Consider the following 20,086-nt stretch of genomic DNA (forward strand, 5'->3'; position numbering starts at 1 on the left):
GCTAGTTCTCAGGAGAGAACTTGGAGAACAACTCAAGGTCTGAACCTCACTAGTCTGAAGTTAAGCCCTGCTGCTGCTGAGCTCTCTGCTGAACCCTCAGTCCCTGGACCCTTCTGGTTCCCTCTCTCCAACGCTCAGTCTGAACCACCATCAGGTACAGATCAGTCCCAAGCACTGTCAAGACTCTCCTCCTTCCTGGCTAACCAAACTGTCCCTCTCTGCAAAGAACCTGATACCAGTCCCGGACCCGTTCCAGCATCAGTTCAAAATAACCTTTGTGTGCTTTATTCAATAAACAGTTGAAAACTTTTACTCAGTCTCCGTGGTGTTCTGCATTTGGGTTTAGCTCCATAGACCCAACATGACAATCACGCTTATCCCAAGCTGGGTCAGGAGGGGTGCTAGTGCCTATCTCCAGCTGTCTGTGGGCGAGAGGTAGGGTACACCCTGGACAGGTTGCCAGTCCATTGCAAGGCAACACAGAGACAAACAACCATTTGCGCACACACTCACACCTAAGGACAATTTTAGAAAAACCAATTAACCTAACAGTCATGTCTTTGGACTGTGGGAGGAAGCCGGAGTACCCCGAGAGAACCCTAGCATGCCCAGGGAGAACATGCAAACTTCGTGGGAATCGAACCCTGAACTTCTTGCTTCAAGGCAATGTAAAAAAAAAAAATTCAATATTCAATAAAATATTACTTTTCCAAATAATGTATTTTTGAGGTCTTGTGTTTGTATTGTAAATTTGAACACATTCCAAATGCTCTAAATTAGTTAGAAGCTAATTTGACCACATTCCACATTTTTCAAGATAAACTTTGGTTCTCAAACATAAAACCCATGCTTAACTGTGAAAACACTGAACCACTTTGTTGATCAGGGTTTTCAACCATGTTTTTCTTTCTTCTTTGTGTACGTTGTAGCTAAGATTAGTGGAGCTATAGTCAAGAGTTTTAACTGAAATGCGTTTGCCTTGGAGCCGAATGATTTTTGTCATTAAACTGTTATATTTTGAATGGAAGCTGTGGTGAATTTATTTGATGTCATTGCACAGTTAAGGCGGGCATACACCATATGATTTATTTCAATCTTTGTACTCGGCTACAGCTCAAACTGTACGACAAACCCGCAGGGTTTAAAAGTTCACAGCTTACGACGTACTGTATGTTCTTACACTGTACGAACCGGTGTGGTGGCAGTCGTGAGAGAATGATGGCCCCACGTTAACCCCTGTATACTAGATGACGCAGGATGCGCCATGAGGAGGAAACTCGATCTAAAAAAATCTTGCATGACTGAATAATTGGCAGCTAAAGTGTGTTCATAGAATAATATATTACAGTTGGCATATTATTTGATTAAAATACATTTTTGCCACCACTATTGGAGTTGAAATTAAATATATCATAGTTGCACAACATAGCTTATCTTAAGATTCTAATATGTTGGCTTGTTAATGAGTATGTTGACTAACAGCTTAAAGATTGATTTTTTTTTAAGGGTACGTAAATTCTGTCAGGTAGGTATGTAATGATTGTTCTAATTTATTAAATATGACTGTATACATAAGGTCACAAAGACAATTATCTCCAGCTTTGTGATGTAAGGCTGATATAAACACAATCCAAATCTAGAAAAAAACTGGATTCTTAGCTCTTCAAAATAGTCAATGGCTCTACTCTACCACTGCAGCAAAAGCGTTCCGTGATAAATAGGTTGTGTGGTCTAAGCCTAACCTGAATTAATGGAGTGTCACTCACATCTCTCGGTTTCACAGAGCTTCAACCTGATCAAATTCATGCCAAGAAAGGTTAATCCTGCTGGTCATGATAACATAACAGGTTCACATATGAATCTTCACACCCCAATCCCCTGAGGGAGACACATCAGAGTATCTGCACACATGCTGTATGGTGGGATACTTTTGGACTTTCATCTTAAATGTGCTTTAAAAACAGAACACATCACCTGCAAACATCCAACCACTTCAGTAATCCACAAAGAGCTCTCACAAAGAGAGCACTACAAAAGTATTTACAATCTGTATACTTTTCCTAAATATAATTGCATTGAACTATAAGGTTCAGTGCATTATATTATACTTTATATGTGATCAAATAAAATAAAGTAGTGCAAAATTTTAAGAGGAAGAAAATTTATTTTAAATTAAATTATAACTTTTCTCCTTTCAAACTCTGTCACAGTCAAATATTTGTAAAGCTCTGTATTCTTATTTCTATTCAGAAACAGCTGTAAGGCTTTTTGGAAATGTGTCTACTAGAATTATGCATCTGATTGATGTTTCTTGCCAAATCAGTTGAAGCTCAGTCAGACTTGAAGGAACAGCCTCTCTAAAACAATTAGTCACAATTATCTTTAAATTTGGACCACCCGACGGGGCTATTATAATAAATAAATCCTAGAAATAAATTATTTAAACTATACTTCTATACTATACAATACAAGTATGTTACGTATGTAAATAATACAAGATGCTCAAATTGTTTTATAGCCTGAGAGGTTTCATTCTAGAACTGCCAGTCCATCTTTTTATTAGCTGAGCAACTTTCTAGTTTTCTTTTCTTACTAAAGAAATGCATACACAGCATAATAGTGCTACTAAAATGTGCTATCATGCAGATGATATCCAGTTGTAGAGTTAATTTTGCTGATACAAAATGCCTGAACTGCACAGATTGTAAATGCATCGAGGGCAGGGTAATTCAAATTGGTATTCTGCAGTCAATATCCTGCAACTTTAAGGTGTTTTTCTGCTGTTAATAAACCTTATTCAGGTGATTGTATTTTAGCAAACACTTTTCAAATAGCCATAAGTGGAATTCAGGTGAGCTCAGGCATGGACAGAACTAAGGCATGCATAACACCAGCCCCTGAAGACTGAAGCTGAATACCCCTGCCTGCTACGCTGTTTTAATGCTACAGCTTCAAAGCCTTATACTGTAGCTTACTTGATCTGGTTGGCTAAAAAGCCATTCAAACCCAGGGCTGTTGTGTAAAATCCTAAAAATGCTTTTAACGGCTTAAGGAGTTTATCTTTCACTTGGCTGCTGGTATTCTTGACCTTAATAATGCAATTTTCACAAATTTTCCTAAACTAGTATTTAAGATAATGAAATAACAGCTGAATTTATAATATACTGGGAAGCATTACACACAAGTGAATGACATTCAGTTGCTGTGGATTTCAATCTGGGATGTTACAAAAAAACGGGTCTGAATAAAATTTGTCACCTCATCTTTGAAAGCAAAGTGTTTTAAATATGGGATGTTGTAATTTAAGGGATATTAGACAAGGGCTGGATGGATGGTGATTGTAAATAAAACATACACTTCTCCAGTTACAATGATCTTCTAAAATATAATCAAGAAGATCCGTGTGATTTGTAAGACAAATTGCTCTCTACTAATTTAACTTAACGAGGCAAAGCAAAGGGGAATAAATTCAAACACCTGGTACTATTTCCCAGAGTTTTATTTGTAAAGTAAAATGAAATATAAGGGACTTTACTTGTAATACACAAAAAATGCATAGTACCTCTGATTTTGATGTTTCTGAAGGAATGGTTCTCTCCTGATGAGACTCAGCGGGTCTGGTAATTCCTGTCATCATCTTGATGCATCTGTAGAAATCAGTTTGACAACAAAAAGCAAGTTACTTTTTTGTGAAAAAACAAATGGATGTACTCATTTTTTTTTTTTTTGAGAACCTGTATACTCATAGAGCTCATAGAGCGTTACTGACAGCATAAATGTAGTACCCTCTCTCATGTGAGCTGTGTGCAGTTGTCTCTTTTTGTTTGAGTGAGTTGCTGAAGGTTGGGAAATAATATGCACTTAATACTTTGTTGAGTTTGCTATAGTCTAAGGCATCTTTTTCCTAAATGTATTACACTGTGAGGACCTTCTGCTTTTGATGGAAAAGAAAACATGGTCCCCATAAAAAAGTGGTGTTTTAAGATTAGGGTTAGGATGAAGGTGTACCCACCCAGCAAAAATTGGGCACAAAGACTTTGAAAAGACAACATGATTTACGTCAAAACAACGTCTACATTTTGTAGAAAAGTGAAAGGTGAAAAGCTGTAATTTTCAGCTCATTGAAAATACATTGAAAACTATCTTTTAACATCTGTACACTGTCTTTTATTTGACTAAAGCGGGACAAAATAAGACTGACGAAACAAAAAAGTATTACTGGAATAAATCAATATGATGGCTCGACCAGATTTAGCCTAAAAACCAAAGTCTAAATGACGTCTGGTGTTTGGGGAGTAAAATGAGTTCAGGTTAAACACTGGTAATGGTTAGGGGAAACACTTTAGAATAGGGTTCGCAAAATTTGATTAACTACTAGCGAATACCTTGAGAACTAACAAGAAACTAAGGGGTATTTCATTTTTTTTTTTTACTGGAGCACACACAGCTGATCCTTATTATTGGACTACTGCTTAGTTAGCTGGCTACCACAAAGTAACTAATCATGAAGTAACATGTATTTAACAAAGAAACTGAGTAAATAATGAGGATCTAAGGGGTAGTTGCCAAGTGGACGAAAGAGGAACTAAAAGGGAACTAAAGGATAGGTAACTTGTTCTTATTAGGGGGATTACTGGTTAATTACCAGTACTGTCAAAGGTACACACATTTGTTACTTAAGTAGAAGTATGGATACTGCAGTTTAAATACACTCTGGTTAAAGTTAAAGTATCAACTTGACGTCTTTACTAAAGTAAAAGTGAAAAAGTATGTGCTGCAAAAACTACTTCAAGTATAAAAGTATAAACTAACCTTTAAAAAAAACGAGCCAGATGCCACTATATGAATTGAAAGCTCAATTTTTTGACTATTTCGAAATATTCTCTGAGATAGGGCCAAGGATGAGGGAGGTCTAGTTGGTCTCCATCTCCCGATACGCTCTCGCCTGTGTCCAACCTTTCAGACATTTCAACATCTTTTTCTGAATCCAACATTGTAGCATGGCATAGATATTAATATTTACAGTTTGAAGAACACCGTCTTGCTTCTGACGATTTCCTTTAGCTAACCAATCAGTGTTTGCGTTATATTACTCATCCAATTGCACTAGTTTTCACTAAATGTGTATGGCACCAATGATCTGCATTGGATGGCACACATGACATGAAATAAATATTTATAAACATTAAGCCGAAGCCAAGAGTAAGGAGTAACGTTTCTTTTAAAAAGGTAAGGAATAGAAAGTACAGATACTTGTGTGAAAATGTAATGAGTAGAAGTCAAAAGTAGAAAGAAAAATAAGTAATGGAGTAAAGTATAGATACCTAAAAAGTGTTAAGTACAGTACTTGACACCTCTGTTCGTTACCACAAAATTAGAGTAGAACTTCTCTGCATAAACCATAAATCTTTGAAGTCAACTTAAGAAAAACTCCTTTACTGAGTAAATTATTGCCTAATTATTATTTAATGGACTTCATTTAGTCAAGTATCATATCAAGTAGTTACTAAGGAACTAATTATTACTCAGGAAAGACATGATCACTATCTGATGTTTTTGTGTGTCCTACATTAAAGTGAAGCATTATACAAGTACTTACCAAGGAACTTCATTACTCACAGTAATCACCACCTGATTATTAACTCTATACTTCATCAAATGTTTGTACCTTAGAGGTTCCTGGTTAGATTTAGGTTCCAAATCCATTGAAATGGGTGGATGATTAATAGAAGTCAATGGTGAGTCCTTTTTGTGATTAAAACACATGATATGAATGAAAGTGAGTGTGTTTGTTTAACCCCCAGAGCACTAAAAGATCAAACACATGTATTCCCTTTGTTGCGGCTGCGGTCCAGATTTTTTTCATTACGTTATTCACATGTTAACCCGTAAAGAATATCAAGCACGTACTTGACACACAGGTTGCAGGAGGTATTTGCATTGCCTTTGATCAAGACAAAGCACATATTTTGTGCACAGATACTGACAGTATTTCGAGACAAATGTTAATTCTAATGAAGCAGGCTTTGAGCTAAATTTTGTTTGAAATATTTAGGATTTTTGCATGCAGTAAGGAAAAAAAAATACGACTCACAGATGTCCCGCTTTTACTAACACATTTGAAGAAATGGTTATTTAATAGCATTTCAAAACAAAGTGAAAACATTTTAATTAAGAGGACAGCCCAGATAAAAACTGAGAAACACTACTCATCACTTTGAAAGAGACATTTATTTCAGAGTGCCCCTAACTTCTTTGGAGAAAATGAACACCATATTGAGCAATAAAATAAGCTGTCTGCAACCTTCAATACAAAGATTGGGCAAACCTATGAAGCTAATAATGAATTTAGAGAGCTCTCTAAAAAAGTAAAAAAATCACCCATTCTCTCGTACAGAAATCTGTCTAGGTTTGAAGCGCGGGTGATTTAAAAGAACTACCAACATACCTACCTTTGACACAAAAATAAATTTATTTCTTTAAGCAAACTGAAAGAAATTATAAGAAGTCAACAAAAGCAAGCATAAAATGTCTTCAGCACATCTGCTGCAGGCTCTTGCTACTCTTGATAAGATTATGCATCAATGTAGAACCGGAAAGAAACTGAACAAGCCTAAAGTGTCAGTCGAGAAAACCTTTACATTTTGAGAAAGAAAAAGACAGGACAAAAGTTTTTCAGAGGGAAAATACAAATACAGGATTTTGGATGGATAGTACTTGGACAGAAGAGACTAAATTTAATTATTTGAACACTAGAACAGCAGAAATGGTTTACATGAATCTTAAACAGCTGAAGTAATCTCATACTGTATCAATTGGAACCTTCTAAGAAAAATACAAGAAGCATTCAACGTACTATATATATTTGCCTTGAAATGCTCTGAACTTCCATATCAATGCATTTCTGCGCCATGTTTTTTTTTATCGCTGCACTTTATGAAATGAAAATGTTCAAAACTGTACTGTGCAAAACAAAATTTTGTTTAGTATACACTCTGTGTATACAAAATGACAATAAAAGTGTCCTGAAAGTCCAAGTCTAATAAAGATATTCCAATCTAAAACTGTAACAATATCTATTGAAGGTAGCTTGTCTTAAGTTTTTTTTTCTGAGATAAACAGCACTTTTAATTGTACTTTTCTTTAATGTGTAACATAAGTGTATTTTTTTTAGGATAGGATTTAACTTTTTTTTTTTACATGAGTGTATTTAAGTCCTATCAGGGTACATTAACATATGATACCAGTGATTGCTTTTATCAATAATTGGTTATATAAAAAAATTTTATACTTAGTTAAAAGTAAGTTCTAAATGGAATCTAGAAGCCAATGTTTTTTTGATCACAGTTAAGATGGAATGTCGAGACACAGAGCATGCAGAGGGCACCTTTGCAAATTCCCCTTACACCATCTCTCTACATTGCTCAGTCTTTGAAGTCCTCAGTCATTCTTTCTTATCTAAACTTACCCAAAAGGCTATCAAAAATAATTAGGGTCTGGGGACAAGAGAGGACCATTAAATAAGGATGTGTTGTATCTGATGAAATACCTTTGTGTTAATTAATTTAAGTAATTGAAATAGACATTCAATTCAACTGAATTCAAAAATATTGCATTGATCCTAAAGAGAAATTGACCACACCGTAGTTTTAACTGTCAGGGCCTAATATTAAAAGATTATAAATCAGGAAAACTAAATTGAGTGTGCAGAAATATTTTCGGCATGTTCAGCAAAATTAAAGACTGTAGGCACAAAAGATAAGAAGCACAAACCAGATTAGTTCCCCCCTCTTAGAAAGAACAGATTGCATGATCTGCATCAAAGTTATGCCAGTCTTCAAACTGACAAATTGAGAGTGGCCATCAAAGAAAGATGATGTTAAATGCCATTTAGTTAAATATATAATATACAACATCATAGAACCTCGGAAAGTTGACTGATACCCCGCCAACACAGAAAAAGCCACACTTAGATTAGATTCTAAACAGCTGAATCTATCATCTATCTCCATCAACTTCTCTAAATAGCTGCTTAGCCCAATACATTTCAAAACAAGGTAGGCCCATGAAAGTTTAATAAAAAATAACTGTACATTGCGTGGAGCCTGCTAAAAGCCTAATGGGAGAAAAAAAATCCCTCATGCCACAAGAGATGCACATCTTCAGGTGCCCTCCCTTTACAGCTGTGATGGATCTTCTTTGGTTTCTTTTAATATTCCATTTTGTTTAGTCATAAAAATGTAACCATGTTTGGAAGATCAAAAAATAACAATATTGGAAATATATTGTTATTTTTGATCTTCCAAACATGGTTACATACCCAGATCTCTCTCCTTTGTCAGTGATTATACCAATGCCTCCTTTGTGCCAACAATGACCACAGAGATTTTAGCTATGAGTTTGAACCTCACTTAAATGCTTAATTGCTATACAAGATGCACAAAAAAATGGTTGTAGTTGTGTTTTCAGATTTGTAAAATCACTTGATAAATTTAAATATTTAAATGTTCTCGGCCCACATATGTTGCGTTTGTTTATAATATGCAAAATACGATAAGGGATACCGCAACTGGCCCACCTTTAGAGGTACTTGCCCCTGCACCATTTTTGGGCCAGTGGCATCGCTCTCTCTCTCTCTCCTTCCCTCAAGGCACCACTAGGTCTCTGTGACTGGAATAGGAGTTGGGTAGGTTCAGCAGGTTGTCAAATGGGCACCCCCTTCACTGGTGTTTTGTTGATTTAAGCCCATGACACCTCGGAGGGGCTCGGAGATTCAGCGTCCTGGACCCACCCCCACTGAATGCCACCCAACTCTGTATTCAGTTCTTGGTTCACTCAGTGCTTCGGTTCTGCCAGCACACCTCGCGCTGCATCCAAATCCAACGAGATGCCTCCTCCGCCCGCTTGGTGGCGTTGGCTACAAGCCGCTTCCTGGCCAGCACTTTAATTACCAGCAGTCCAAGGGCTCTCCAAAGCGACCATCCAGCAAAGCCTCTGCAGCCCAGCTCCACTGGGAGATTCCAGTTCTTCCATCCAATTTGCTGGCTCTTTAGGATGAGGGCTTGGTATTTATTGAGCTTACGCTCATAGGCCTCCTCCATCCTCTCCTCCCAGGGGATAGTCAGCTCGATGAGCATCACCCGCTTGGTACCTTTAGACCACAAAACAATGTCTGGTCTCAGGCTAGTGTGGGCTATCTCCTCAGGGAATTTGAGCTGCTTCTTTAGGTCTGCCCGCATCTCCCAGTCATTTGCTGTGGCCAGGACCCGCTTGCTCCTCCCTCCTGCTACTACACTTTTTCTAATCTGCATATTGATATTGACACTCTCCAAAATAAACGTGTGCAGAAGCTCTCTGCTGAAATATTAACATGTTTGCAGAGTTTTAAGATTAGCAAACCTTCTGAAGATTAGGCCCTTTGTGTACTAAAGGAATTATCCTTTTTTGTCCAGAATCAGTCAGGAGTTTTTTGTGATGCACATCAACACGTGGAAATGTGAGCCTTGATGAGAAGATTTCACAAGAATATTATTCCTGCTAAATAAATCAATAGGGACTGCATGCTTTTTTGACTTGTGTGCACTAAACCTGTGTTGAGGTATGAGGCAATTCTCTGAAAAAAAAGGGTAGATATCATATGGTGAATATGTCAAAAGGACAATCTATTTCAGTTCATATCAAAACCTCTCCTCTGCTTGATCTTTCCCCGTAAGAACAGTTCCTAGCCAGCTTTAGATTTCCATTCTGTCTGTAAAGTGAAGTTTCTTTTTCTCTTACTGAAAATGTACCTAATCTGACCACCTTTCTGAAGACTTAATCCTGTAATCTGCTCATTGCTCAAGTCAGATTTGCTCAAAATGTTGAATGCCTATAACAACATGGGAATCATTTAATGGCAGTTATGGCGGTTCTGGGATAATCCTACACTGTCCTTAGTGGTATGATGGATAGATGGAAGACTGCTTTAACAAAACCAAGACTACATGTATGTTGTGAAATTTGCAAGATATTGGAGGTAATTTTTCACAAGTCATACTATTATGTCAAAGTCATTATTATGATTCATTTTAACCAATATCGAGATGGCAATTTTACTTTTATTTTCCTTTGCATTTCACACAAGCATGTAGATGTTCTACTCAAGGGTTTGATTGTTTCCATGGCCTTGAAAGCCCACTTGCCCAGAGTCCATTGTCATAAGACTGTACAGTTACTGCTGAATGGGAAAATGCTTACTTCTACTTGCATACATGGGTCTCTTTTGCAGAAGCAAATCTCTTCCCCCTCTGTGTGTCAGCAAACCTACTTTAAGCATATTACTGCCAGTTAAAATCTGGAGTAAGAAAGTTGGTATCTTTTTCTTGTCAAATGCAATGTGACCAAATCTGAGTACCTCTGAGATTTGAAAATTACATTTAGTCAAATTGTGACTATACTTAAAAGCAGTTAATTGCCCAGCCCAATTATAGGCAGACCACCTGTAGTAGGTAAATCTCTTAGCTTTATATTTTTGTATAAACCCCTTAATGTTTCAGGAGGCTAAAGTTAGCACCTAGCCAGCACAGGGCCAGGACCAAAGAAAACTTGCCCATGTTCAAATTGAAATTGCGTTAAAATTCTAATAACATGGAAAAGGTATGTATATTTGTACTAGGAGCTAAGTTCAACTTCCAGCATTTTTTCTTTATGAATGATTCATATATATGCCAATACATAAAAAAAAGTACTAAATCCAATTTTGTACTCACCTAATTTTCACGCTAAGTCCAATTGGGTGTGCTTTTATGTCTGTTTTAAAGACAAATGTACTCTGACAGCCTCATACATGTGGGTTTGTTGGAAAAACACTATATTGTCAAGGGAGGCTTACATAAAGTAAGGTTCTCAGAGAAAATCACATATATACACACATACACAACAGTTTCAGAAGAGAGAGAGCCACTTAATGATTTTATGCTTCAACAGTCGGGGACTTTGAGGCTGCCTGCTGCAGTGATATGCCAAGGTGAGAGGTCAAACTAGTTCCCCTTCATTGATTCTCTAACCAGAGCTCATCATCTCCCATCAGACGTCTCACCCCGCCTGCCCAATATCTCTTTTGTTAAGCCCTCTCACCCAAACCCTGTGTGCCAGCCACACCTGACAGACAGCAAAGCATTCATTTAAATGACTAAGTATACCCAGAAATAAAGCGGTAACACCTCAGATGAATTTCTATTCAAGGTCTTAAAGTATTTAAGAACTCTGCATCTTCTGCTGTCTTTTTTAGCCTACTGAAGCTCTTTTTTTAATAAAAAATCATTACAACTTTTTCTTTTATATTTTATATGTGCTCTTTGTTACATTTACATCTTATTCATGTAAAAAGAACACTTATTGGCACTGCTAGCATTCACTTTCTACTTTACATACAACCCCTTATTGTATTTGTGTGTCAGTCCTTATAGCTCAGACAATAGCTGAATATCTAAATATTTAGCCTAACAGATACATTTGTTCACCTACAACTTCCAATGTTCAAAATCAGAGGCTAAAAAAAACGTAAATCACCTTTTCTACTTCAACTAAGACTGGACCTCGATCCAAATTTATTTTCCAACCACATATACACCATGATGGAGGTTGCAATAAATCTCCAGCTCTGTAGTGTAGCTAGCTATAAGCTTAGGGTAACACATTGTTGCAAGGTGTACCAATAATTAAGGGGGTGCTGCACAATGAGGTTATGTATGTCTATAGAGCACATTATGTTATTTGAATACAGTTATACAGGCTTTTTTTTATATAACTAATGGACATCCTGTTTTACTGGGTTGAGAACAAATAACTTTATAGTTGTAAAAGTTAATAATTGATTTATTCAGCGTTTTAGAATCTGTTTTCTTTTTCAATTAAACTCTGGTAGGTCTAATTCACCACATATCCCTATCTTCTGCTGTGGTGAGGCCACAATGCACGCTGCTCTCTAAACCTATACTGTATTTCTATTTCTTCCTCATAAAAATTCATCTTAGACCCCTAGATTTCTTCCACTGCTCTTCCAAAGTCCATTTATTTCCTCACTCAGTCCCGAATCTTCCTCCTCATTTTTTCCAACCACATCCCACTTTTTTCTCATTAACCACTCTTCCTGCAGTGGTCAGTTAGGTGTCGAAGTATAGGTTTATGCAGGACTGCCAGATTTTGATTGGGTATCTGAAGGCATGCCTGAAGGAACTCACTTACTTCCTCATTACACATGGCTGTGTATATTCTCTGAAACCATTTATGGGCCAAAATGTGAAGTGTTCTATTAAAATAACCTGTTCTGGATCATTAAAATTTTTTTTTTTTTTACGTAACATTATTGTAAGGCAGGTTTTTCCATATTTTTGAAAAAAGAATGTTTCATGAAAGATAAGATGTACTGTAAAAAAGGGGTAGAAATGCTTTATATGTATTAAAAGTTTACATGTTTATTTAAATGGCATTAATCAAAATAACAATATACATACAAATCTATTTGTAAAATCAAGAGCCTTTAGCTCAAATGCTTAGAGCTGATTATCTTTTTTATACAATGTTTTGTAGGATCTCATATTCTTAAGAATGTTTAAACAGAAGAAATATTTGTGATGAACCGTTGGCAGATAAAAGTATTAGGGATCCATTAAAAATTACATTTAAGAAAGAAACAACACAGAAGAAACTTGTGATGATGCGACAAACTGCACATTCAGCACGGGAGAAGAACATCTTAAGCGAACAGCATAGCCAGAATCCAGAAACGCTGTGGAGCACGTGAAGAAAAGCACTGAAGCCAGAGATCTCAGATAGAGGAGCAAAGTTTGTCAGAGTTGAGTGTGCGGTAGACGGCTTTAAAAAAGGGGTTGTAAGTTTAAAAGCTGTACATCAAGTCAGTGCGCTGAAGTTAGTGGCACAAAATGCAATTGAAAGTCAAACGTCTCGGTCAAAATTCTGAATATGAGAAGAATGTATGTGACATGGAAAAAGAAACTGAGACCAAACATCCCCACTCTTTATGTGGCGGATGTGTTTGAAACGCAATAAATTTTCCCAGTGATAAAGGTAAAGGGCATGACAAAATAATATAATTAGTAATTAAATATTTTTGGTTCCTTTGTTATTGAATAGTTTATAACTTTTTGAAATGCCTTGAGTTTAAAAAACAATGAATTTCTTAGTAGAGATTGTACATATCATATCCAGAAATGCGATGATTTTGATATTTAACATAATAATTTCTTTTGGCCTTGGATTCCTAATTATTCATTTTTTGGTTTCAGCCAAGAATTTTAATTTTGGTCCATCCCTAAAAATCATAATGAATGGTAAATGTATTTATATAATCAGGAGAATTGACCAAAGCACTCTACACTACATTCAGTCATTCACCCATTCACACACACACTCACACACTGATGGTGGCAATCTACATTGTAGCCACAGCTACCCTGGGGATCACTTACAGAAGCGAGGCTGCCGTACAGTGGCGCCACAGGGCCCTCTGATCACCATCAGTAGGGAACGTATGTAAAGTGTCTTACCCAAGGATACGACGTTGAAAGCCAGAGGCTTGAACTGACAACCCTTCAGTGGGAGGGCAAACTCCTGCATCAAACGCCACTGTAGAATCTGCTAGAATCTGAACTGATCAATGTCATTTAACAGAGCTCTATTGGGGGTTCGTGGTCTGAGTGTTTATCTACAAAGACAGCAGAGGCACAGATCAACCATTTGCACATACAGAGGTAGTTTCTGACATTGTTAGGACAAACAATATATGTAAGCCATAGTTTTTATTTTGTCTTTCTCTCTTGCGCTGCTAAGTTCAAAAGGATGAGTTAAGAATATTCAGCCTCAATGAGTTTGTCTGCCAATATTTTTCAAAGATGCTGTAGCTTCTCAGGTATTGTTAAGACTATTTATTGTCCACCTCTCTAGCCAATCCTCATGTTTACATGCTACTTTGCCAACATAAAAAAACAAAATGCTGCAATCTCTTATGGCAACCCTGGGAATTCACATATGATGTGGTGAGAAAATAGTTCAGCAAAGTACCTCTGGATTTGAAAGGAGCAAAGCTCGACTAAGACATTGTTGATGGAGAGGATCGATTGCTCATGGGGTATATTACTTCCACTCCAGGAGACAAATGAGAATGATTTTGGTTCCTTCTACAGTAAATATATTCCCTATTTCTCATTTAAGGTAAAAAATCAACAGATTAAACCGAAGGCTTTGGCGTCTCAATTTTATCATTTATTATTGTGAGGTTAAGCAAAGAGGAACTGAGTCATTCTAGCTGCATAAGGTTACACCAATGTTAGATGTAAATAGAGGGAATACAAATGTATTGATTTATTGCACTTGTTCGGCAAAGTATTTACAGAGGGTTATTGTGGCGTTTTAAACTGCCTATGCAGAAAATTATGCATAGAAGTCGGAAAATTATGTTGATTTTATGGTTCTAACATTATTACACACTGTGCAGGAAAAAAAAAATCTAGAAGAATTAAGTATTCTTGGATGAACTGACACAATGCTTTTTCAACTTTTACATTTTTTTTGCACTGGATGGCTGTATAGAGGATTTTTTTTGTCTTGGAAAGTGTCTGTGTTCTTCATAGATGTCGCTAATTATTGTGTTCTGCACCACAGTGTGTCTCACAATCACTTTAAAAAAAATGTCAATTTATAATTTGGACTAGTCAACCGGAAGCAATTTTGAAACTACATATTCCACTGGCTCCTGTATCTTCTTTAAATCACCTTCCCCAACCCCTCATCCCCAGGTTAGATCGATTTAAGTCTAGATTACATAAGATTTTTTAGGTGTTTTGTAGACCAACTATGTTCCATGGGATATATGTTCAACATGTGCCTGAAGATAGGAAGGTCCCTGATTAATGATCTTCATCTCCAGCATTTAAATTTAGATGGACAGCCAGCTGCTGCAAACTATGCCTTTGTAGGTTTTTGATTTCTGTCATACATTTGCAAAATAACTCCCTGTTTAAACATGTATCTTTCTTTTTCTTCCTCAGGTACACTTTTCTGTATTGAGTGGAAAAGCATTTTTGCAAATGCAAACCTGTTTAATAAATGTTCCGACCTGGGGCATTGGGATCAATAGTTCTGTGAAACTGGGTGAGCATTCTCGGCATTATAAGGGAAAAAAAAAAAAAACAAAAACAAAAAAAAAGTTGCTTGGTCAGATACAGTACTTCTTAAAATTCATCCTAAGAGAAGCACAGACCCCCTGGACTAATCCAAAAGAGAACCTTATTTCTTATCTTGGAAAAAGCCCAAGGGCAGCTGGAAAAACGCTAGAGGAAGTTGCTTTGAGACAGGGAGACTTTGACTTTACTGCTTCCCTCATTGGTTCCAATGAAGCAGACTCAGGTGTTTTGAAGGATGAATAGACTTAGCTTTGCCTTTTTCTTGAGTCTTTGATTTAGCCAATTTCAGCAAGGCAAGTTATAGCATTTCTAAATCTTTTTTTTTTCCAGGATCCTACTTGTACTTTTTAACCTTTTAAACCTTTTTTTTTTTTTATAACCTTTCATTATTGTGGGGGAAATTAATAAGAAAAACATTTAGGAACCAGTGGGTATGTCAATGTGTTAATACTCTGATTACAAGCTAGTCTATCCTGAAATTCATGAGTGAAACTATTACACGGAATGGGCAATACCTGTCAGACAACTATGATGACGCTAAAAACAAGGTTACAGTAGTTTTAATCTCTTTAATAGCAAATTGGAAAGCCACACCAGGAACTTTTGCAGCAACTATAATCTTATATCATGTGTAAATAAACATTTGAGGAATGCAATAGCTGAATAAACTCTGTCAATCTGGAGTCATCTAAGTGAGTGATTTTAACCCATTTGTCTGAAAATGTCTTTTAGCTAGCCTTGAAGCACTCTATGCAGCCACCAACCAGTTTGCAAAGTTGGAAAGTCAATCCATCTTCCACTTCCGTTAGTTTTATGGAGAGCTGGAGTCTCTGTCCAACAGTCTCTTGACTAAAGGTGGGGCACACCCTGGACAGGTCACCAGACCATTTCAGGATTAACATAAGCACACAGAAAGCCTATTTAGTGTCACCAACTAACCTATTGTCATGTTGTTGGATTTGGGGTGGAAGAAAGAGTACCCAGAGTGATCTCGTACATGCACAGGGAGAAAACACAAACTCCAACCAGTAAGACAATTTACACTTAAAATAAGAAAAACGCAATTGCACTGTCTTATTTTAAGTGTATGTTATCTAAATATCTTATTTTAAGAGTAAAAATACTCATTCCATTGGCAAACTATCTCATTTACCAAATCAAATTAAAGGTAAATACACTTAATTTAAAACATTTTTTAAACTTATTTCTAGATCGTTTTTCTAGTGTGATACAGTGGGAGGGCTTTTGTTGGAGTTGCTAATAAGTTTCCTGTAAATTATGAAAAGTCCTCTGCTTCAGTGAACTAACACTGCAAAAAATCTAAATCTAGAGAAGTCATTTTTTCTTAAAATAAGTGTATTTGTTCTTGAATTGAGGAGGTAAAAGAGACATTTTGCCAATGGAACTAGACAATTTACAGGGAGAAAACACAAACTCCAACCAGTAAGACAATTTACACTTAAAATAATGAAAACGCAATTGCACTGTCTTATTTTAAGTGTATGTTATCTAAATATCTTATTTTAAGAGTAAAATTACTCATTCCATTGGCATACTATCTCATTTACCTACTCAAATTAAGGGTGAATACACTTAATTTAAGACATTTTTACTTATTTCTAGATCGTTTTTGCAGTGAACTCTGTATCACAGCCCAAACTGAACACTTGAAGTGAGGCCAATCAAATGTTAGGGCCATCAGGTTTTAATGTAAACTATCTTGGCTTTCCAAAAAGTTTGTGATGCCACGCACTTTAACAATACATCCATATTTTTGAGCAAGTCCTTGACATTGTCTTAAATACTCAGTAGTTGCATGAGCTTTGTAACTTCAATGCATAAGTATTTCATATTTTTTGTGTAAGCTTAGTGACGCTAAACCTATATTTCTTTTAGTTCCCCAACAGTTATCTCTAGATTTTTTTTGTTACTCCTCCTATACTCAACTGTGTGCCATGGGTAGAGACTGCAGACTTATTGTAATTGTTTTAACCCTTTTAATTACTACTCTCAATTATAGGACGTTTAGTGAATGGATATTTTCTTGTCACTATTTCCTCACTTGTATATCGACAAACAAAAGTTATCTCTTGCTTTCTTGTTCTCACAGTACATGTAAATACGTAAATTAATGATTTTCTTTTTTTATCCTGAGTGTGAGGCTATTGTAATGTGATAAGAAAATATATATATATTGAGGATATCAAAGATGCAGGAGAAATAAAAAGACTAAAGAGCAAGCTTTAATTAAATCCTGCATCTGCTATAATGTGGAGGAAAAAAACAATACCAATAAAAGAAAAAGAAACTTCAACTGTCAGAGTGGAGTGGATTTACAGGCGAGGAAATCCATATTACACCCAAGGGGATGAGAAATAAAAACATTTTCTCCATCAACACAGACTCTAGAGAAACTAGGTAATCAATGAAGGCCTCTAAAGTGTGGTAAAATACCTTTATTCCCAAACAACGGACAATAGTCTGAACTGTATTCATATTAAGGTACATTTTTGTGCTTTGAAATGTTACTTTCTTAGTTTGTTTAATCAAGATCTCCATTAGCTACCTCTTTCAGAATCCCTACTTTTCCATTATATTAGATAAAACCTTGTGTTGGGGGTTAATTGCTAATTACTTTTAGTTTAATTACACATAGTGTCATTGATTTTGCAGCAATCCTACACACCGAGCATGCATGAGGTAAACCCAGGATACTGGCAGTATTTAGCTGAAGAAAGTGGGTTGGGTAAACAGTGAAGACACAGTGTGTGAAAGAAATTATGTGGGAAATAAGGACCAAAAAAAAGACAAAAACTCCTTTTCTGCCACCTTTTTAATTAAATCAACAGAAAACTTTAAAAATGTAGTGGAGGATGTTCTTTTTCCAGGAGAATCATCAAAATAAGTAGTCCTCCTAATTGTCAATCTTTCTAATAATATGTTTACGTAGGGCTGTCTTATGTGCTCGTCCTCATAGTCACCCACAGATGGCAACTCACACAGAGGAAAAAACTTAAAAACCCTCTTGGAAAAAAAAAGCGTATAAGAAAAACAAAAACAAAAACTTAAAAACACAGCGTGCAAGAAAGAAAGGGACATACACACACAAACGCAAAAGATGAAAAAGAACTATGTTATTAATCAACAGCATGGGTTTTTCAAAAATTAGTGAATCCTCCATGTACCTTTAATTTAAAATTGTGTTCTTAATTTGGTTCTGCAATTCAGTTCAGTTTGTGCTGAATTAACTCTGGAAGAAATGCAGCCTGAAATAACTATTGAAAATTAGGACTTAATAAGCCAAATAGATCCATGGCAAGTGTTCTCTATTTTCTGTTAAGAGCATGTCTTTTATTTTCCAAGCTCTTATGAAATGATTTCAAGAGGCATTTGAAGAAAAAAAAAAAAAAGCAGTATTGTGTTAACATAATACGTGATTTTTCCTCTTTTATTCTTTGGATATTTTGTTCACGTGAGCCATTCTCTTATACTCTTGCTTGATTACTTCCTTCTGCAGCTTTATATACTATGCCAATCTTTGAAAAGTTATTTCAAAATTTTTTCATCCTTACTAATGTCTCATAATGAAATACACCAATTGCAGCCTGTGTGTCAGGGATTTTTTTAAACTGATAAATCCAAACATCACTACTAAAATGCACAAATGCCTTTAAAGAACTAGTAAAAACAAACACTCCTGTTTTGAATCATTCAATTACTTCAACCATCCACAATTATACATCAGTCATTCTTCTTTATGTTTTCCTCAACACACCACTTAATTTCCATTTTCTTGTCTCCCTCTCTTCATGCTGCCTGTACAGATTAATTTTCCTTATCCAATCATGTGTCTTTTGATTCTGTTCTCATTCAAAGTTAATCACTTGGGTTATTGACTTCATTTTCCCATTTGCTTCTCCTTTCTATTCAGGACCTTACTTTGTAATTTGGTGGGTCGCATCCGTGTCCTTTCCCTCTATACACAAACATCTGTAAAAATCTATCCTCAAAGTTTAATTTAATTGGTTGAAAAACAATTATCTGTTAGTCAGAATAGGTATTATGATCTATAACATTTTCAGTTGTAAGGAGTTCAGTTTATAAGGTAACTCGTTGAGGCGGCTTATAAAATTACAAGAAAAAGGTGGTGTAGATATAATTTTCTTCTCTACTCTATAAAACACACATCACTTTACACCAGCAGGAAAGCTTGATCCTGAAAAAAGAAACAACAGCATCTAGAGTTTAATTAATTAATTAAATGTATAAATTGAGTTCCAATCCATCCCTTCTTGGAACAATTCCCATTGGCAAGTGATCACTGGCCACATATGCAAAAAAACAAAACAAAACAAAAGACAGTATTCCAAAGCAGGGTTCACCTAAGTTCACCTACCAAAGGGGCCCTCAGGGGCCTCATGGGGTGTCCACAGCATCATCTGAAAAAACTCACCAGTCAGCTAAGATTGAAATAATTTTTTTGTTCTGTAGCTCTTTTTTAAAATAATTTATAGAGCATTTCGTCATTCTCATTTTTTATAATACAGAGTATTGAAATTTTTTTTAGAGATTTCGAAATGACAATATCATAAAGAAAATAAGGAGTTAAAAGAAACTATAAAAAAATGTTTATTATGTATTAAGTTAAGGTGAATGCTGATCCTTCCTTCCTTCCTTCCTTCCTTCCTTCCTTCCTTCCTTCCTTCCTTCCTTCCTTCCTTCCTTACTTTGCTTCCTTCCTTCCTTCCCTTTCCTTCCTACCTTCATTCCTTCCTTCCTCCTTTGCTCCCTTCCTACCTTCCTTCCTTCCTCCTATCCTTCCTCCTTTCCTTCCTTCCTCCTTACATTTCCTTCCTTCCTTCCTTCCATTTCCTTCCTTCCTTCCTTCCTTCCTTTCCTTCCTT

General features: G+C 36.1%; 1 long non-coding RNA gene across 1 annotated transcript in view; it reads right to left on the reverse strand.

Annotated features, from left to right (window-relative positions):
• Positions 1-20,086, reverse strand: part of LOC107095181 — a 140,681-nt gene that overhangs the window by 69,613 nt on the left and 50,982 nt on the right. Inside the window, exon 2 of the long non-coding RNA XR_001481723.1 lies at positions 3,563-3,647. This is a non-coding gene — a long non-coding RNA (uncharacterized LOC107095181). The remainder of the gene's footprint in view (positions 1-3,562; positions 3,648-20,086) is intronic.

Source organism: Cyprinodon variegatus, unplaced genomic scaffold (genome assembly GCF_000732505.1).
Source record: "Cyprinodon variegatus isolate N-32 unplaced genomic scaffold, C_variegatus-1.0 Scaffold527, whole genome shotgun sequence".
Classification (NCBI taxonomy): domain Eukaryota; kingdom Metazoa; phylum Chordata; class Actinopteri; order Cyprinodontiformes; family Cyprinodontidae; genus Cyprinodon; species Cyprinodon variegatus.